At 44.7% G+C, this 22,578-nt stretch overlaps 1 long non-coding RNA gene across 2 annotated transcripts in view; it reads right to left on the reverse strand.

Annotated features, from left to right (window-relative positions):
• Positions 1-421: 421 nt before the first annotated feature.
• LOC137525239 (uncharacterized) overlaps positions 422-22,578 on the reverse strand; it is a 59,228-nt gene continuing 37,071 nt past the window's right edge. For both annotated transcript variants that reach the window (XR_011022898.1, XR_011022899.1), the window contains one exon: positions 422-3,639. This is a non-coding gene — a long non-coding RNA (uncharacterized lncRNA). The remainder of the gene's footprint in view (positions 3,640-22,578) is intronic.

Raw genomic sequence — 22,578 nt, forward strand, 5'->3', positions numbered from 1 at the left:
CCGGGTGGTGGAGGACAGCGAGGGACTGATTAGCCTGAAGGGGGCTGGAGGAAGCCCCAGGTATGTATAAAACTTTACTTTTCATCCGTCTCAGGCACCCTTTAATTTGTAGTCACCAAACCAAATTTTAACATATCAAATGATTTGATTTCATCAGCAAAGGGAGTGCATACATTTGCATAAATCTGCATCCATGCAGAATTATTTCCATCTCATTGACCATCTCTATTAGTGACACAGCTACACGTTAGGCTTTATTCTTACAGCATAGATGTTATTTAGTATATATGAGATTTCTGTGTACACATCATATATACAGTCACAATCAGATATGTATATCTGACCTTAAAAATACGGGGACTGCTTTTATTGAAGCATCACAAGTAACTAATTTTGATTGGTTTATTTCATTTTTGTGGACTAAGCACAGCTATTACTGTATATACCGGTATACATTATTTTTAATGACTATTATCTGAGAAATAGAACATTTTATCATATTTTCTATTTTAATTACAGTTACAAATTCATCAGGAGTCGGTGCATTTTTTTCCGACTCCAGGCACCCAAAATTGCACGACTCCGACTCCACAGCCCTGGTTTTTGTAGTGACGGCCGTGCAGGACTGGTGCACACATTGGCGAGAGTGCAGGCGATAGCGATTTTCAAGCCCATATGGTCGCTGGGCTGAGGTAGCGCAATGATAGAACAGTAGTGACTATCCAGCTGATCGAATTTGGTCTGTCCACAATGAAGCAGCGACCTTATCTTGGGTGTGCCCCCAACACTTTCATATAGCAGGCGGTCATTGCTTCATTGTGATACACAAGCTCCTTCACCGCGGCAAGGTAACGATCACGAAAGGGAATTGACACATGCACATGCTTTTTGTTTTGCTGTTGCAGTGCAGCCAGAAAAAATAGGCAGACATGTACACCAGAAAAAAATGTGTTTGGTAGCAGCCTTAAAAATTCAGGAATCCACTTGGAGTCCTGGACCCAGTTGGTGGTGGCGGAGAAGGCAGTCAAGCGGCCTGCAGGCAGAGATGCTGTGTGGGGACGACTTAGTCTTGGGGCAGGTAGTCACACGGTGTACAGGTGGGGGACTGACTTAGTCTTCGGGCAGGCAGTAGCCCTCTGGGATCCATGCCTCATTCATTTTGCTAAAGGTACTGAACACTTACCTAGGCGACTTATCATCTTAGTGACAATGCCTCCGCTAAAGGTCCTTTCTTACAGGGTGCTTGAGGCAGGGCAAGACAGAAGTTGGATGGCAAATTGTGACAGCTCTGGCCACAGGTCAAGCCTGCGCACCCAGTAGTCCAGGGGTTCATCGCTGCTCAGTGTTTACATCCACACTTAAGGTCAGGTAGTCGGCTACCTGCCGGTCGAGGCATTGGTGGAGGGTGGATCCGGAAGGGCTAAGGCGAGACATTGGACTAAAGAATGTCCATGTCCGACATCACTATTGGGGCTCTCGTTTTCTCCTTTTGTTTTTCTGAGCTCTATAATCTGACCGGCTGCTGAATTGTCTCTGCTCTCCTGAGCTGTATAATCCTGTGTATGACCGGCTGCTGAATTGTGTCTCTGCTCTCCTGAGCTGTATAATCTGTGTATGACTGGCTGCTGAATTCTCTTCTCTCCTGAGCTGTATACTTTTAATCCAGTTGATGTCACTGAGGGATGATTTTTGATGGTTTCCTTTCGATCGTGGTTATCAAATCGGAATGTTGATCGTTTGCTAAAATGACAGATAGTGGGCACCTCAAGTCATCAGTACAGCAAGTTGTGCAAGTTACCATGAGATAACCATAAAGAAATGTACGGATTATTGTGTTCACTCTGGGAAGTTTTCTGCATCAGATTGTTAGACTAATGGTGTCCATTAACAGTGACATTTTCTCAGATGATAGAATGTCCAATACAATAATAGCAATTGAAAGGAAAAGATCAGAAATCGGGGTCATAAATAGGATGAAAAATAGCTACTAATGTGATCATTTTACAATAGAAGGTAGATCAGCACATCAGCAAGCTGCCTCAGATGCCTAGAAACGCACCTTATACCCAAAATAGGAGCTGTGCATATACATTAACAGTAAATGAAGAACTACAGTGGGATGCTAAAGTTTGGGCAACCTTGTTAATAGTCATAATCATCCTGTATAAATCACTGTCTCCTATATATATCTCTAATCTCTAATCAACTCAAATTGGCTTGGTAAACTCAGTGACCCCTGACCTACATACACAGGTGAATCCAATTATGAGAGAGTATTTAAGGGGGTCAATTGTAAGTTTCCCTCTTCTTCTTCTAATTTTCTCTGAAAAGTAGCAACTTTGGGGCCTCAAAACAACTCTCTCAACTCTCCCACCTCGCACAGACCTGCCGGGTGGCCTTCCTCTGGGTCTGCCTCTACCTCTGCCTGTTTTGTCCGTTGTCTATATTGGGGGGAGAATGAAGTGAAAGGTATGCACTGACTTGACTAATACAATGTGCAGTTAACAGGTATGCACGGAGTGGTAGATCGCACTGCATGCACTCACGTAGGTGGATGCACTGAACACAACAGGTAGGTATATGCAGTACTGGGTATTACAATGTGCAGCTGCCTGACACACACAGGTAGTGTGGCAGTGGCACACACAGTATGAATTATCAAGTCTGTCTATGCAACACAAGTGTCAGTGGGACGCACAGGAAAAAAATAGATTGGCTCTCCAAAGAGATGTTGTGGGGTGCTGTAAGGCTTTAAAATTTGACCTTTGAGATGCTCAGTAGGGCGTATTGTGTACGCTCTTTGCAAATATTTGATAGTTTGCGAGATGTTGCCACTCTTAGCCCCTTCTTTGGCTCAGTAGGGCGTATTGTGTACACGCTTTGCAAATATTTGATAGCTTGCAAGATGTTGCCAATCTTGGCCCCTCCTTTGGCTCAGTAGGGCGTATTGTGTACGCGCTTTGCAAATATTTGACAGCTTGCGAGATGTTGCCACTCTTTGCCCCTTCTTTGGCCCAGTAGGGCGTATTGTGTATGTATAAAAATGCCACCCCTTCCTTTTGGTAGTCGTACAATCTTTTAAACAACGTTTCAGGGAGCAGCAGACCATTGTTGGGGAGGTTTGATAGCTTTAATGCTTTAAGGTCTGAAATTCGAGCTTTGAGATTCCTCTAGGTCTTTAGTTAGTCCTCTATCAGACCCATGGAAAATTTTGTACTGCGTGTCTGGAGTCCACTTTTCAATCTCCTTCTCCCAATTGCTAACTAGCATTGTTGGCATAATCAAAAGCACTGTTTTGATTTGTTTTGAAGCAATCATACCAGAGAGAAAAGCAATTACTTGGATGGTTTTGCCAAGCCCCATATCATCGGCCAGAATTCCTCCTTTTTTTCCATCTCGGTACAAACTATAAAAATTCCACTCCTTCCTTTTGGTAGTCGTACAATTTTTTTAAACCGCGTTTCAGGGAGCAGCAGACCATTGTTGGGGAGGTTTGACAGCTTTAAGGCTTTCAGGTCTGAAATTCGAGCTCTGAGCTTCTCCGTAGGTCTAATGGAGTTAGCGCTTTGCAAATATCGCATAGCTGTCAATATGTTATATTATGTAATATTAGCCTCCTCCTTGGCTTTCCCCACATAACTGAAAAAAAACACAAATACAATTACTATAGGCATACAAGGCAAGCTTCATGATACATCATTAAACCAGATTAGCAAATAGTACAATTCCATAGAAATGCCTTGTACACGTTAGATGGGAGCTGCCTCTACTGAGAATGAACATGTGTACAGCAGGCACCGATCCCCTCCTATGAGTCAGCAAGAGATCAGATTGGCAAATTGCACACTGAGGGCATTGTTGCCCTACTCCCCCTGCCAACTGTCGTCATTGTACCTCCTCCTCAGCAGCAGAACACTGTTAGCATAGACTAGAGAAGTGTCTGTACAGCATTGGGCCCCAAACTATTGCTCAAGCTCTGGTGCGTTAAGGGAGAGGTTGCATGTCTACTTTTAGTTAAAGCATGCCCAGTAGAACATGTACAAGCACTTCCCTGTCGAGACACTAACATGGCCAGTAGCAGTCAGATGGTCCTGGGCCATAAAACTCATGTCCAACCTTCCCACAAAGTACAGTTGCTCCTGATGCCCTGCTCTAACCTCAACTACTTTACCACTGAAAAGGTGTTTCCCCTAATGGACCAAAGCAATTGACCGGCTGCTGAATTGTCTCTGCTCTCCTGAGCTGTATAATCTGTGTATGACCGGCTGCTTAATTGTCTCTGCTCTCCTGAGCTGTATAATCTGTATGAGCGGCTGCTGAATTCTCTGTTCTCCTTAGTTATTAGTATTATTGTATCCACTGGCTGGAGGAGTGTGAACACTCTGTATTCCTTCTATGGAGAGCGACCTTTTAGCCAGTGGGGACAGGCTTAAAACGCCCCGCATGCGTGAATAGTGGTTGCCTAATAAACCAGCAACCCATACTTGTTTTGAAATATGGTATAGAATTGGAGTAATACTTACAACTGTAATACACTATTGGGGCTCTCGTTTTCGTTTTTTTGTTTTTCTGAGCTCTATAATCTGACCCGCTGCTGAATTGTCTCTGCTCTCCTGAGCTGTATAATCTGTATGAGCGGCTGCTGAATTCTCTTCTCTCCTGAGCTGTATAATCTGTGTATGAGCGGCTGCTGAATTGTCTCTGTTCTCCTGAGCTGTATAATCTGTATGAGCGGCTGCTGAATTCTCTTCTCTCCTGAGCTGTATAATCTGTGTATGACCGGCTGCTGAATGGTCTCTGCTCTCCTGAGATGTATAATCTGTGTATGAGCGGCTGCTGAATGGTCTCTCTGCTCTCCTGAGCTGTATACTTTTAATCCAGTTGATGCCACTGAGGGATGATTTTTGATGGTTTCCTTTCGATCGTGGTTATCAAATCGGAATGTTGATCGTTTGCTAAAATGACAGATAGTGGGCACCTCAAGTCATCAGTACAGCAAGTTGTGCAAGTTACCATGAGATAACCATAAAGAAATCTAGGGATTATTGTGTTCACTCTGGAAAGTTTTCTGCATCAGATTGTTAGACTAATGGTGTCCATTAACAGTGACATTTTCTCAGATGATAGAATGTCCAATACAATAATAGCAATTGAAAGGAAAAGATCAGAAATCGGGGTCATAAATAGGATGAAAAATAGCTACTAATGCGATCATTTTACAATAGAAGGTAGATCAGCACATCAGCAAGCTGCCTCAGATGCCTAGAAACGCACCTTATACCCAAAATAGGAGCTGTGCATATACATTAACAGTAAATGAAGAACTACAGTGGGATGCTAAAGTTTGGGCAACCTTGTTAATAGTCATGATCATCCTGTATAAATCACTCTCCTGTATGATATATTTAACTGACATTTTTTATCATAACCACCACACAGTGATATTTGAGAAGTGAAATGAAGTTTATTGGATTTACAGAAAGTGCGCAATAATTGTTTAAATAAAATTAAGCAGGTGCATAAATTTGGGCACTGTTGTAATTGTATTGATTCCAAAACCTTTACAACTAATTATTGGAACTCAAATTGGCTTGGTAAACTCAGTGACCCCTGACCTACATACACAGGTGAATCCAATTATGAGAGGGTATTTAAGGGGGTCAAGTGTAAGTTTCCCTCTTCTTCTAATTTTCTCTGAAAAGTAGCAACATCAGGGTCTCAAAACAACTCTCTCAACTTGAAGACAAAGATTGTTCACCATCATGGTTTAGGGGAAGGCTACAGAACGCTGTTTCAGAGATTTCAGCTGTCTGTTTCCACAGTTGGCAACATATTGAGGAAATGGAAGACCACAGGCTCAGTTCAAGTTGAGGCTCAAAGTGGCAGACCAAGAAAAATCTTGGATAAACAGAAGTGACAAATGGTGAGAACAGTCAGTCAACCCACAGACCAGCACCAAGGACCTACAACATCATCTTGCTGTAGATGGAGTCACTGTGCATCATTTACACCATTCTGCACACTTTGCATCTGTCTCGCATACATCATCTCCTTGTGTAGGGGAAGCCTTTTCTCAGCCCACAGTGCAAACAGAGCCGTTTGAGGTATGCTAAAGCACATTTGGACAAGCCGGCTTCATTTCGGAATAAGGTGCTGTGGACTGATGAAAGTAAAATTGGGTTATTTGAGCACAGCAAGGAGCATTATGCATGGAGGGAAAACACGGCATTCCAAGAGAAACACCTGCTACCTACAGAAAAATATGGTGGTGGTTCCATCATGCTGAGGGCCTGTGTGGCCAGCGCAGGGACTGGGAATCTTGTCCACTCAGTATCAGCAGATTCTGGAGACCAATGTCCAGGAATCGGTGAAAAAGCTGAAGCTGCGCCGGGGCTGGATCTTTCAACAAGACAACGACCCTAAACACTGCTCAAAATCCACTAAGGCATTCATGCAGAGGAACTAGTACAATAATGTTCTGGAATGGCCATCTCAGTCCCCAGACCTGAATATAATTGAACATCTGTGGTGCGAAAGAGAGCTGTCCATGCTCAGAAGCCATCAACCCTGAATGAACTAGAGGTTTTATAAAGAGGAATGGTCCAAAATACCTTCAAGCAGAATCCAGACTCTAATTGGAACCTACAGAAAGCATTTAGAGGCTGTAATTTCTGCAAAAGGATCTGCTAAATATTGCTTTAATTTCTTTTTAATTTATTTAAACTATTATTGCGCGCTTTCTGTAAATCCAATAAACGTCCTTTCACTTCTCAAATATCACGGTCTCCTATATGATATATTTAACTGACTTTTTTTTTTTATTGTAGCAACCAACGATTTATACAGGAAAATCATGTCGATAACCAAGGTTGCCCAAACTTTCACATCCTACTGTATTGATGGGAGCAGCTGGTTGAAAAATACTTAAGGTGTGTACACAGCGAACAATGGACAGTGCTACTTCGGGCAAACTGCATCCATATGACTACCAGCAGGAAATGTGCAAAGACTACAAATAGACAAAGTGCACACCCTGCATTCAAATAAGATGCACCTGACTACCACTGGAGGAGGTTTTCATAATAGCTTGCATGCAAATTATAAAGTACTCTACCCACCCACCACGGTGAGGTCATCCTCAGCTGTGAGGTTGTGTATTTTGTCTATTAGTAGTCCTTGCACACTTCGTGCTTTGAATGCAGTCGGTGCTAGTAGCGCTGTCCATTGTTCGCTGTGTACATAATCCAATCATTTTAGTTAACCAATAAAGCGGTGTTGCCCTTTATAGTATATCTGTTTTCTGTCTGCAGAGCGGAGTCCACACACCATGGGGCCAAGAAACCTGGCCGGTTCTCTGCAGCTCCGGATAAGCCAGCCTGAGGTCTCAGGGGTTTGGAGATGCAGTTAGACCATTAACTTTTTTTTTTTGTGGTTTTATTAGATTTTGCATATGACCGGCTGCTGAATTGTGTCCCTGTTCTCCTGAGCTGTATAATCTGTGTATGAGCGGCTGCTGAATTGTCTCTGCTCTCCTGAGCTGTATAATCTGTGTATGTATGAGCAGCTGCTGAATTGTGTCTCTGCTCTCCTGAGCTGTATAATCTGTGTATGAGCGGCTGCTGAATGGTGTCCTCCTGAGCAGTATAATCTGTGTATGACCGGCTGCTGAATTGTCTCTGCTCTCCTGAGCTGTATAATCTGTGTATGACCGGCTGCTGAATTGTCTCTGCTCTCCTGAGCTGTATAATCTGTGTATGAGCGGCTGCTGAATTGTCTCTCTGCTCTCCTGAGCTGTATAATCTGTGTATGAGCGGCTGCTGAGTTGTCTCTCCTCTCCTGAGCTGTATTTTGATTACTGAGGCGCCCAATGGATAAAATATTACCAAATTCATAAAAGGGAAGGGGGGGGGGGTACTGGAAGACTTACCTCCCCAATGATGACAAATTGCACTTGTTAACAAAAAAAAAAAAAAAATTCTTAATCCACAATACACCTTGCAACGCGTTTCACAGGTCTATAGCCCGCTTCCTCAGGCAACATAAAATTAGGAGCATCAATACTTGTCGAAGACAGAGGCACTAAACCCGCTTTTTGACAAATCTTGTTGCTCCTAATTTTGTTGCCTGAGGAAGCGGGCTGTAGACCCGTGAAACGTATTGCGGAGGAAGAATAAATTCTTTTTAATGTGAACGAGTGCAATTTGTCATCATTGGGGAGGTAAGTCTTCCAGTACCCCCTATTTTATGAATTTGTTGATATTTTATTCTTTGGGCACCTCTGTAATAATCACAGTGGAGAAGAACACTACAGAAGAAGAAACGCTACCTGAGGAGTGTAGTGCACATACTTCAGAAGAGGGTTATAAGAGCGATAGCTTAGTTGTAACTTCTACTAGTGATGAAACCACTTGATCCTGTGCATTTCCTATTCTACACTCCCCTTTCACATTGTTTGGCCTATTTGATCTGAGGTCAATACTACTATATGGTCTGCTGTATTTTTTTTCTCTGCTGTTCCTTTTTCTAGGATCAAAGTACATTTCTGCCAGAGTAAAATGAGCAATACATTACTTTTCTCCTGTCTTGCTGTCACTTAGAGTAGGTAGTAATCTGACAACCAACAAGTTTTGAACTAGTCCATCTCTTCATGGGGGATTCTCAGAAAGTATTTGTACAATTATGCTGACCAGCCTCTCTGCTCACTGCACACTCCTTTTGGAAGATGGACAGAGCAACTGCCAGTCACAAACTGCTTTTAAAACTAAACAAAACTTTGAGAATCCTCCATAAGGAGATGGACTAGTCCAAAACCTGTTGGTAATGTCAGATTTCTACTATTTTAAGTGACAGCAACATTGGAGAAAATAACTTAGGACTCATTTTTATTCTGGAAGAAACGTACTTATTTGTGTTTACGTGAATTTTAAATTTACGATTGTGGCCTTTTTTTTTTTTTTTTTGGGAATTGCAAAGGTTGTGTGGAGAAGTGGTGTAGATTTGTTTGTCTTCACACACTGATTTTTAGATGGGATCACACTGTAGTTTTGCAGCACTCTTCCCACAAGAGAAGAGCAGCTGGGTATGCCATGACTTCTTACATAAAGGACAACTGATATTATAGGTATATGAAGGCTGCCATCTTGATTTCCTTGGACAATATAAGCAGCAAATCAGATGTCAAATCTGACAAGATCAGCTGCATGCTTGTTTCTGCTGGTGTTCCCACTACTGCAGCCAAATAGACCAGCAGGGCTACCAGGCAACTGGCAGCCTCCATATACCTCACTTCAGCTGTCCTTTACATAATACCTTATGTCACTTTGAGTCCTTTACAGTGCCTAGCACACAGATAACTATGCTGGTCCTTTTTTTTTTTTTTTAATCTGCCTGAGAGTTAACCACTTACGGACCATGGCCTTTACCCCCCCCCCCCCCCCCCCCCTCTTCCCCCAAGGACCAGTTCCTTTTTTTTTTTTCCATTCAGACCACTGCAGCTTTCACGGTTTATTGCTCGCTCATACAACCTACCACCTAAATGAATTTTGGCTCCTTTTCTTGTCACTAATAAAGCTTTCTTTTGGTGCTATTTGATTGCTGCTGCGATTTTTTTACTTTTTATTATATTCATCAAAGACATGAAATTTGTCAAAAGATTTTTTTTTTTTTTTTACTTTCTGTGCTGACATTTTTCAAATAATAAAGTAAAATTTCTGTATACATGCAGCACGAAAAATGTGGACAAACATGTTATTAATAATAAAAAAAAAAAACATTCAGCCTATATTGATTGGTTTGGGTAAAAGTTATAGCGTTTACAAACTATGGTGCAAAGTGAATTTTCCCATTTTGAAGCATCTATGACTTTTCTGACCACCTGTCATGTTTCATGAGGGGCTAGAATTCCAGGATAGTATAAATGACCCCATTTTGGAAAGAAGACATCCCAAAGTATTCACTGAGAAGCATGGTGAGTTCATAGATTTTATATTTTTTTTTTTTGTCACAAGTTAGCGGAAAATGACACTTTGTGACAAAAAAGAAACAAAAAAGTTTCCATTCCTGCTAACTTGCGATAAAAAAATGAAATCTGCCACGGACTCGCCATGCCCCTCTCTGAATACCTTGAAGTGTCTACTTTCCAAAATGGGGTAATTTGTGGGGTGTGTCTACTGTCCTGGCATTTTGGGGGATGCCTAATTGTAAGCACCCCTGTAAAGCCTAAAGGTGCTCATTGGACTTTGGGCCCCTTAGCGCAGTTAGGCTGCAACAAAGTGCCACACATGTGGCATTGCCGTACTCAGGAGAAGTAATCTAATGTGTTTTGGGGTGTATTTTTTACACATACCCATGCTGGGTGGGAGAAATATCTCTGTAAATGACAATTGTGTGTAAAAAAAATTGTCCATTTACAGAGATTTCTCCCACCCAGCATGGGTATGTGTAAAAATACACCCCAAAACACATTAGATTACTTCTCATGAGTACGGCGATACCACATGTGTGGCACTTTGTTGCAGCCTAACTGCGCTAAGGGGCCCAAAGTCTAATGAGTACCTTTAGGATTTCACAGGTCATTTTTGTTTTAAGACTACTCCTCACGGTTTAGGGCCCCTAAAATGCCAGGGCAGTATAGGAACCCCACAAGTGACCCCATTTTAGAAAGACACCCCAAGGTATTCCATTAGGTGTAGGGCGAGTTCATAGATTTTTATTTTTTGTCAAGTTAGTGAAAAATGACACTTTGCAAATTTGATGATAGGTGGTCCATGAGGGGGTGAATTTTGTGGAACTGGTCATAAGCAGGGTGGCCTTTTAGCTGACAGGTTGTATTGGGCCTGATCTGATGGATAGGAGTGCTAGGGGGCGACAGTAGGTGATTGATGGGTGTCTCAGGGGGTGGTTAGAGGGGAAAATAGATGCAATCAATGCACTGGGGAGGTAATCGGAAGGGGGTCTGAGGGTTTGGCTGAGTGATCAGGAGCCCACACGGGGCAAATTAGGGCCTGATCTGATGGGTAGGTGTGCTAGGGGGTGACAGGAGGTGATTGATGGGTGTCTCAAGTTGTGATTAGAGGGGGGGGGGGGGGAATAGATGCAAGCAATGCACTGGCGAGGTGATCAGGGCTGGGGTCTGAGGATGTGGGTGGGTGATTGAGTGCCCTAGGGGCAGATAGGGGTCTAATCTGATGGGTAGCAGTGACAGGGGGTGATTGATGGGTAATTAGTGGGTGTTTAGGGTAGAGAACAGATGTAAACAATGCACTTGGGAGGTGATCTGATGTCGGATCTGCAAGCGATCTATTGGTGTGGGTGATCAGATTGCCCGCAAGGGGCAGGTTAGGGGCTGATTGATGGGTGGCAGTGACAGGGGGTGATAGGTGGTCAGGTGGATAGATGCATACAGTACACGGGGGGGGGGGTCTGGGGAGAATCTGGGGGGTGATCAGGGGGCAGTTTAGGGCATTAAAAAAAAATAGCGTTTACAGATAGTGACAGGGAGTGATTGATGGGTGATTGGGTGCAAACAGTGGTCTGGGGGGTGGGCAGGGGGGGATCAGGGGGCAGGGGGGGGGGGGGAAATCAGTGTGCTTGGGTGCAGACTAGGGTGGCTGCTGCCTGCCCTGGTGGTCCCTCGGACACTGGGACCACCAGGGCAGGAGGCAGCCTGTAAAATACACTTTGTATACATTACAAAGTGTATTATACACTTTGTATGCGGCGATCCAGGTGTTAGTAACCCGCCGGCGCTTCCGAACGGCCGGCAGGTTACAGCGTGAGGTGGGCGGAGCCAGTCCCCGGCGGAGGATAGTGTCACGAATGACGCGTTCGCTCCGCCCATGCCCGTACAAGGACCGCCGCCTCTATGCATGCGGCGGTCCTTGCGGGATCCACTTGCCGGCCGCCTCTGCAGTGGGCGGTCGGCAAGTGGTTAAATATCAGGTATGTAAGTGGCTGACTCAGACAGGAAGTGAGCACAGTGTGACCAGGCAAGTGAAACTTTAGGCTGGTTTCACAGTGGGATGTCCCACGTTACAGCAGCCTGTAACACAGCCTAATTCACAGCACTGTAAAATCAATGTGCTGTTCACAGTGCCCACGTTGCGTTACATAGTAACGCAGCACGTTTAACCTGCTGGGCGGTCTGGACGAGCTCAGCTCGTCCAGTACCGCCGGAGGCTGCCGCTCAGGCCCTGCTGGGCCGATTTGGCTGAAATAAAAAGCAGCACACGCAGCCGGCACTTTGCCAGCCGCGTGTGCTGCCTGATCGCCGCCGCTCTGCGGCGATTCGCCGCGAGCAGCGGCGAAAGAGGGCCCCCCTAGCCGCCTGAGCCCTGCGCAGCCGGAACAAAAAGTTCCGGCCAGCGCTAAGGGCTGGATCGGAGGCGGTTGACGTCACGACGTCGGCTGACGTCGATGACGTCACTCCGCTCGTCGCTATGGCGACGATATAAGCAAAACAAGGAAGGCCGCTCATTGCGGCCTTCCTTGTTTATTCTGGGCGCCGGAGGCGATCGGAAGATCGCCTCCGGAGCGCCCTCTAGTGGGCTTTCATGCAGCCAACTTTCAGTTGGCTGCATGAAATAGTTTTTTTTTTATTAAAAAAAAACCCTCCCGCAGCCTGCCTGGCGATCTTAATAGAACGCCAGGCAGGTTAAACAAAGTGCTGCATGCTGTACGATATACTGGGCTAAGCCACGTTAGACTGTTTGCACATGCTCAGTAATGTTGGAGGGGGAGGTCTCCCCTCCTCCTCATGGCCAGCCACATGGCTAATTAATATTCACTGCACTGTGGAGACTGGTGGTGGAACTGTAGTGTTGTCCGGATCATGAACGAATCGTTCACTTGATCCGGATCTTTTTTGTGAGTTGATTCATCCGGATCATCACAATGAAAGATTCGGTTCACAATGGATGTCTGTCTGGAAGAAACCGGAACATACAGAATGTACAGTGCAGGGAAAGTCCTGTCCTGCTAGTCATTTCACCCAGTCTGCTTCCCTAGTAAAATGATTCAAATTATTCGGTTCAAAGATCCAGATCTTTTCAATAATCCGATCCAAATCCTTTAAAAGATCCGGACTTCCTATCACTAAGCTGGAGCGGCTGCTTTGAGAGCTGCATAACGCAGCTCAATCTGACGTCTAACTTCAACACCACCATGCGTTGCGTTTGGGACACGTTATGCGACCATAACGTCCCATAAAACGCAACGTCTTGGTGGTAAAGTAGCCTTACTTTTTTAGGTCTGCTTTAGAGCTGTTTCAGCGCTGCCTCCTATTTGAAAGTTGGAGCACTAGGCAGTCACATTGAAAAGCACGATGGGAGGTGACAGCCTCGATGTAAAAAGAAAAAGGCAAATTGTTTAAAGACACTGAAGCGAAAAAAATATGATATAATGAATTGGTTGTGTACTATGAATAATTACTAGAAGATTAGCAGCAAAGAAAATATTCTCATACTTTTATTTTCAGGTATATAGTGTTTTTTCTAACATTGCATCATTCTCTAATATGTGCAGATTACACAACACTCAGCATTCAAAATGAGTCTTTCAGAGCAGTCTGTGAAGTAATGACCTCTCCTCTAGCAGATAAAAAGAAAACCGTTCACTTACAGTTGAGATAATAAAAGTCAGATAACAGCCCTCTCCACGACTAACTTAGTCGTAGAGATTAATGGCTTTTTTGCATAGAGATAACAACTGGAGTTTCTTAGCTCTTCCTGTACTGGAAACAATTACACTGATGTATCTGATCTTAATGTTTTATTTCTTAGCTGTACTACACATACAAATCATAATATCATCATTTTTTTTTCGCTTCAGTGTCTCTTTAAGTGTAACTAAGCAAATATTGCAGTATGTAAACTGTTTATCCTAGTACAGATTTGTACTGCCCTCTGCATCCCATTGCCATTCCTCATTTACGCTTCTTGGTTACTGCATCACTGACACAGTAATGGATCAGCCACACTATATAAGCGCTTTGCTGAGTGATTAGTGCTTTCTGAGCGCTTTATTAAAGTGGCTCCCATTCAATTTCATAAATTGCGTACGTGTAAAAGCGCAGTTTTTGTTGTTTTACAATATTAATAAATGAAACAGTTGGACACAATGTTTATATAGATTTTAATGGTTAAATAAAGGCTTGAAAACTTTAGTTTCTTGGCTATGATTATTTGATTTCATGTATTATGTGGAAGAGGGGGACACAAACATGTCATTTGGTTTTTCAGTTTTAGATGGAGGGGAGGGCAAGTGTTTCTCCCAGCTGACTACTCAGATAATGTTTAATACAGTGTTCTCCCCAGAAAAGGTTTCCTGCCGGGTGGCATGAGAAAGTAGCCGGGTGGGGCGAGATGAGAGAATGCCATGGCGGTGCTTCTCTGCACAATTCTGCTTACAGGAGCCGATGACAGCCGGGTGCTCACCAAAACTAGCCGGGTGAAGCACCTGGCTAAAAGGGCCTGGGGAGAACACTGAATACAGTAATTATAAAGCACCATATTACGCAGCGCTGGACAATACATACAATGATTATGGATGATGCATAACAAGGTTATACAACATAGGACAAAGCTGTACAAGGAAAATGGTACAAAATACACAATTGTGCAATTTTGGGCTGGTTAGGTAGGCCCAGAAATAAAAGTGTAAGGTGGTCATAGTAATGGAGCTCAATGATGGGAACAAACTCATGTAAAATACACTATGGAAGAGAGGACTCTACCAAAGGCTTACAATCTAAGGCCTAGGGTCTCAACGTGTGGTACGCCTACCCCTGGGGGTACTTCTGCAGGTTCCAGGGGGTACTCGGGCTTCATATACTTAACCAAGAATAACAAATGTTATCATTTTTCTAAAACTCTAAATGTAAACACCAAACTAGTGTTGTAGCTAATTAAAAGCAATGTTAAATGTTTGGCGATTGTTTAGAACCAATTATCATGTACTTCAATTAAATATATATTTGGCAAGGGGTACTTGTGATAATGTCTACTACACTAGAGGGTACTTTGTGAGTACAGGATGTGCAAAGGGCTACAGGCCAATAAAATGTTGAGAAACACTGGCCTAAGGGAAGGTGGACAGACACACACTAGGTAGGGCTGTAGAATAAGTGAGGAAGCCAAACTTACTTTGACAGAAGTTCCTACAAGCTAGAAATGTAGCAGCATTGTTTGAAGGGTGATGCTGGGTTGTGATCTGTTTTCATAATCGGAAGTCTCTTTCTCAGAAGCAACCATAAACCTTATTGAAATTGGACTAGTGCCCCGAAAGTAGGGAAAAATCTATCCAAAAAGGATAGTTCTTTCCATACCAGGTGTCTTTGTGTGAAGTGTTGAATTGTGACTCCAGATGCTAGTATCACCTGCAGCAAGTCAGTGCATTATATGGACAGAGGTAAAGGGCACCAAGAGCATTTGGTAGTTTGGCCGCAGTGAGATCGGCTCACAGGGTCTGGAGTCAATGAAATGAGCTCCTCACAGAGCTCTGCCATCATATCTATGCCAGAGCGAGTGGCTGGTGGTGGTGGGTCCATGTGGTGTGGTCATTAAAATCTACACCCTGGCAGGAATAAGTGGGCTGGGTGCCAACTAGGGCATAGATTTCAATGACCCTGGTCTGGAAGTGGTTATAGGAATGAAGACTCAAGTGAAGGGGTATAGACTAGACTTCACAAGTGAAACCAGAAGAAGGGCAGAGGGCACAGTAGAAGGGTGGAAGATGGCTTCAGCTGTAACCTTTCTTTTAGCTACCGTATTACAGTTCACTTTAGTTGGCAAAACATTTGCTGTTGGGGCAGATGTTTGTAGCCCAACTTTCTACAGAGCTCTGGCTTGTCAGATTGCGGCTATATTCAGTTGGATATTGCGTTGTGAATGTCGCATAACGCAAAAAACACCTGGTGGTAACATTATTGTTGCATACAGTAGGTACAGTAAAGCATACAGGCAATGGAAAGTATGCTTCCCTGTACCTGGTAATGTGTTACCATAACACACTGATGCCTCTGACTAGTTTTCACTTTCAGAGGGGTTTAAACTTACAGAACAGATGGACAAAGCTTTGAACGAAAAAAAAAATAACCATGATACTACCTGTGTTTCCCTGAAAATAAGACAGTGTCTTATATTAATCTTTTTTGCTCCAAAAGATGTGCTAGGGCTTATTTTCAGGGGATGTCTTATTTTTGGGGAAACACTGGTAGTTTTCCTATACAAAATGTATATACTGCATGCCATGCTGAAACACAAGCAGCATACACAGAGCCTGTGGTTTGCAGATATTGGCCTCAATTCATAAAGCATTACTGCATGCGGTAATGCTGAAAGCAGCAGACTTTCCCGACCACTTAGCAAAGTGTCAATTCATAAAGGCTGTTACCGCATGAAAAGCTGACATTACCGACCAGGGAGATAAATTACCGACTTGGCTGTAGTTGCCTCCAACACTTGTCAGCAAATGTCAGTTCATAAAGCCTGCAACAAGCAGTAAGCCTGGCGGTAGTTACCGACACCTCTAGTGAGGCAATAATAATAGTTACAGACAGCTCTGATGAATGCAAAGTGCACAGAGCCGAAGTCTGTGAGTCATCAGTGGAGAGAGCCAGAGAGCCCTCTGTGTGAGTCAAATGAGCAGGCAGGGAAAGACTGTGTGACTCATCTGTCTGAGTCATCAGTGGAGAGAGCCGTCTGTGTGATTCATTTCTGCAGGGCAAAGAGGGAATCGGGACACTGCTCTACTCTACCGCTCAATGGGCTGCGGTAATTTACCGACCTCCAAGGGCAGCTGGGGAAATCTTTATGAATTAGCACACAGACCGGGAAAATACCAAGTGCGGTATTTTCCCGACAAGATTTTTTTTTATCGCACTGCTTTTTATGAATCAAGGCCATTGTCTCTCGCTTACAAGAAACTGATTCTGCTGCTCATGTGGCTAAGAGTCTATTTCTTGCAGGCAGAGAACTCTGTCAGGCTCCCAAGAGCTGTGATAGGATAAGCTGTGTCCTGGGAAGAGGTGAAGTGCTGCTGATGCTCATCACGACAGATCAGGAGGGATGGCTCCAACAAAAACACTAATTGCCTGACACACATATACAGGACTGTAAAACTCACATTAAACTGCTGCGCTACTGTATCCAGGCTTTGTATTGAGCGTGACTTGCTGGTGTCATGTGGGCTGCTCCTAGGGCTTACATTCGGGGGATGTCTTATATTTCAAGCATGCTAGGAATTCCTGCTAGGGCTTATTCTCAGGGGATGTCTTACTTTAGAGGAAACACTGTAGGTCCCAAAGTGTATCAGAATTGTATCTTTCCCTGGCCTGAAAATGGAGCTGGAAACCTCGAGTAGCTGATGCTCTCCTCCCCGCAATTTTAGCTTTGCATGAGTAAATTATCTCAGGAACTTCTGGGTCTCAGCAGTAAAGTCTGGGAAGAGCATTAAAATGAACCTGAGGTGTTATATGGAGGCTACCATATTTATTCCCTTTTAAGCAATACCAATTGCCTGGCAGCCCTGCTGATCCTCTGCCTCTAATATTTTTATCCATAGACCCTGAACAAGCATGCAGCAGATCTTGTCACGTCTGACAATGGCCTCAATTCATAAGTATGTTTGGTAAAAAAAAAAAAAATCTGGGTGGGAAAATACTGTATTCGGTATTTTAGACCTTTGTGTGCTAATTCATAAAGATTTTTACAGCTGCCTTTGAAGTTTGGTAAATTACTGCAGCCCATTGAGCGGTACAGCAGAAGTGTGGCAATATCTCTTTTGTTACAAGCTGTAATTACGGCTCCCTGCACAGATGGCTCCCTGCACTTTGCATTAAGACCTTACCAGAGCTGTCAGTAACTTGTTAAGACCTCACCAACTGTGTTGGCAATTATCATCTGGCTTACCGCTTGTTGAAGAATTTATGAATTGACATTTGACAGTTTTCTGACATGTGTTGGAGGTACCTACAGCCAAGTGGGTAATTTTCCTCACTGCTCGGTAATGTCAGTTTTTCATGCGGTAACAGCCTTTACGAATTGAAAGTCTGCTGTTTTCGACTTACTGCTTACACTATGCCAGACTTCCTGCTTACACTATACCAGACTTCCTGCTTACACTATGCAGACATCCTGCTTACACTATGCACGACTTCCTGCTCACACTATACCAGACTTCCTGCTTACACTATGCCAGACTTCCTGCTTACACTATGCCAGTCTTCCTGCTTACACTATACCAGACTTCCTGCTAACACTATACCAGACTTCCTGCTTACACTATACCAGACTTCCTGCTAACACTATGCCAGACTTCCTGCTAACACTATGCCAGACTTCCTGCTAACACTATGCCAGACTTCCTGCTAACACTATGCCAGACTTCCTGCTAACACTATCCCAGACTTCCTGCTCACACTATCCCAGACTTCCTGCTCACACTATGCCAGACTTCCTGCTAACACTATGCCAGACTTCCTGCTAACACTATGCCAGACTTCCTGCTAACACTATGCCAGACTACCTGCTCACACTATACCAGACTTCCTGCTCACACTATGCCAGACATCCTGCAAACACTATGCCAGACTTCCTGCTAACACTATGCCAGACTTCCTGCTTACACTATGCCAGACTACCTGCTTACACTATGCCATACTTCCTGCTTACACTATGCCAGACTTCCTGCTTACACTATACCAGACTACCTGCTTACACTATGCACGACTTCCTGCTCACACTATGCCAGACTTCCTGCTTACACTATGCCAGACATCCTGCTCACACTATGCACGACTTCCTGCTCACACTATGCCAAACTTCCTGCTTACACTATGCAGACTTCCTGCTAACACTATGCCAGATTTCCTGCTCACACTATGCCAGACTTCCTGCTAACACTATGCCAGACTTCCTGCTTACACTATGCCAGACTTCCTGCTTACACTATGCCAGACTTCCTGCTTACACTATGCCAGACTTCCTGCTTACACTATGCCAGACTTCCTGCTTACACTATGCCAGACTTCCTGCTTACACTATACCAGACTTCCTGCTAACACTATACCAGACTTCCTGCTAACACTATACCAGACTTCCTGCTTACACTATACCAGACTTCCTGCTAACACTATACCAGACCTCCTGCTAACACTATGCCAGACTTCCTGCTAACACTATGCACGACTTCCTGCTCACACTATACCAGACTTCCTGCTCACACTATACCAGACTTCCTGCTCACACTATGCCAGACTTCCTGCTAACACTATGCCAGACTTCCTGCTAACACTATGCCAGACTTCCTGCTAACACTATGCCAGACTACCTGCTTACACTATACCAGACTTCCTGCTAACACTATGCCAGACTTCCTGCTTACACTATGCCAGACTACCTGCTTACACTATGCACGACTTCCTGCTCACACTATGCCAGACTTCCTGCTCACACTATGCCAGACATCCTGCTCACACTATGCACGACTTCCTGCTCACACTATGCCAGACTTCCTGCTTACACTATGCAGACTTCCTGCTAACACTATGACAGACTTCCTGCTCACACTAGGCCAGACTTCCTGCTCACACTATGCCAGACATCCTGCTCACACTGTGCCAGACTTCCTGCTCACACTGTGCCAGACTTCCTGCTCACACTGTGCCAGACTTCCTGCTCACACTATGCCAGACTTCCTGCTCACACTATGCCAGACTTCCTGCTAACACTATGCCAGACTTCCTGCTAACACTATGCCAGACTTCCTGCTAACACTATGCCAGACTTCCTGCTAACACTATGCCAGACTTCCTGCTAACACTATGCCAGACTTCCTGCTAACACTATGCCAGACTTCCTGCTAACACTATGCCAGACTTCCTGCTTACACTATGCCAGACTTCCTGCTTACACTATACCAGACTACCTGCTCACACTATGCACGACTTCCTGCTCACACTATGCACGACTTCCTGCTTACACTATACCAGACTTCCTGCTTACACTATGCCAGACTTCCTGCTAACACTATGCCAGACTTCCTGCTAACACTATGCCAGACTTCCTGCTTACACTATGCCAGACTTCCTGCTTACACTATGCCAGACTTCCTGCTTACACTATACCAGACTTCCTGCTTACACTATACCAGACTTCCTGCTTACACTATACCAGACTTCCTGCTAACACTATGCATGACTTCCTGCTTACACTATACCAGACTTCCTGCTAACACTATACCAGACTTCCTGCTAACACTATACCAGACTTCCTGCTAACACTATGCCAGACACTATACCAGACTTCCTGCTAACACTATGCACGACTTCCTGCTAACACTATGCACGACTTCCTGCTCACACTATGCCAGACTTCCTGCTCACACTATGCCAGACTTCCTGCTCACACTATGCCAGACTTCCTGCTTACACTATGCCAGACTTCCTGCTCACACTATGCCAGACTTCCTGCTAACACTATGCCAGACTTCCTGCTAACACTATGCCAGACTTCCTGCTTACACTATGCCAGACTTCCTGCTTACACTATTCCAGACTTCCTGCTTACACTATACCAGATTTCCTGCTAACACTATACCAGAATTCCTGCTAACACTATACCAGACTACCTGCTTACACTATGCACGACTTCCTGCTCACACTATGCCAGACTTCCTGCTTACACTATGCCAGACATCCTGCTCACACTATGCACGACTTCCTGCTTACACTATGCCAGACATCCTGCTCACACTATGCACGACTTCCTGCTCACACTATGGCAGACTTCCTGCTTACACTATGCAGACTTCCTGCTTACACTATGCAGACTTCCTGCTAACACTATGCCAGACTTCCTGCTCACACTATGCCAGACTTCCTGTTCACACTATAATAGACTTCCTGCTCACACTATGCCAGACATACTGCTTACACTATGCATGACTTCCTGCTTACACTATGCCAGACATCCTGCTTACACTATGCCAGACTTCCTGCTCACACTATGCCAGACTTCCTGCTAACACTATACCAGACTTCCTGCTAACACTATGCCAGACACTATACCAGACTTCCTGCTAACACTATGCACGACTTCCTGCTCACACTATGCCAGACTTCCTGCTCACACTATGCCAGACTTCCTGCTAACACTATGCCAGACTTCCTGCTAACACTATGCCAGACTTCCTGCTAACACTATGCCAGACTTCCTGCTAACACTATGCCAGACTTCCTGCTTACACTATGCCAGACTTCCTGCTTACACTATGCCAGACTTCCTGCTTACACTATGCCAGACTTCCTGCTCACACTATGCCAGACTTCCTGCTCACACTATGCCAGACTTCCTGCTCACACTATGCCAGACTTCCTGCTCACACTATGCCAGACTTCCTGCTCACACTATGCCAGACTTCCTGCTCACACTATGCCAGACTTCCTGCTCACTATGCACGACTTCCTGCTCACACTATGCACGACTTCCTGCTCACACTATGCACGACTTCCTGCTCACACTATGCACGACTTCCTGCTCACACTATGCACGACTTCCTGCTCACACTATGCACGACTTCCTGCTCACACTATGCACGACTTCCTGCTCACACTATGCACGACTTCCTGCTCACACTATGCACGACTTCCTGCTCACACTATGCACGACTTCCTGCTCACACTATGCACGACTTCCTGCTCACACTATGCACGACTTCCTGCTCACACTATGCACGACTTCCTGCTCACACTATGCACGACTTCCTGCTCACACTATGCACGACTTCCTGCTCACACTATGCACGACTTCCTGCTCACACTATGCACGACTTCCTGCTCACACTATGCACGACTTCCTGCTCACACTATGCACGACTTCCTGCTCACACTATGCACGACTTCCTGCTCACACTATGCACGACTTCCTGCTCACACTATGCACGACTTCCTGCTCACACTATGCACGACTTCCTGCTCACACTATGCACGACTTCATAAAACCTGCAACAAGCGGTAAGCCTGGCGGTAGTTACCGACACTTCTAGTGAGGCGTTAACAAGTTACCGACAGCTCTCACAGCTCTGATGAATGCAAAGTGCAGAGAGCCGAAGTCTGTTTGAGTCATCAGTGGAGAGAGCCAGAGAGCCGTCTGTGTGAGTCATTTGAGCAGGCAGGGAAAGACTGTGTCTGTCTGAGTCATCAGTGGAGAGAGCCGTCTGTGTGAGTCATTTCTGCAGGGCAAAGAGAGAATCGAGACACTGCTCTACTCTACCGCTTAATGGGCTGTGGTAATTTACCGACCTCTAAGGGCAGCTGGGGAAATCTTTATGAATTAGCACACAGACCGGGAAAATACAGAGTGCGGTATTTTCCCAACAAGATTTTTCTTATCGCACTGCTTTTTATGAATCAAGGCCATTGTCTCTCGCTTACAAGAAACTGATTCTGCTGCTCATGTGGCTAAGAGTCTATTTCTTGCAGGCAGAGAACTCTGTCAAACTCCCAAGAGCTGTGATAGGATAAGCTGTGTCCTGGGAAGAGGTGAAGTGCTGCTGATGCTTATCACGACAGATCAGGAGGGA

The sequence above is a fragment of the Hyperolius riggenbachi genome, chromosome 7, assembly GCF_040937935.1.
Source record: "Hyperolius riggenbachi isolate aHypRig1 chromosome 7, aHypRig1.pri, whole genome shotgun sequence".
Taxonomy (NCBI): domain Eukaryota; kingdom Metazoa; phylum Chordata; class Amphibia; order Anura; family Hyperoliidae; genus Hyperolius; species Hyperolius riggenbachi.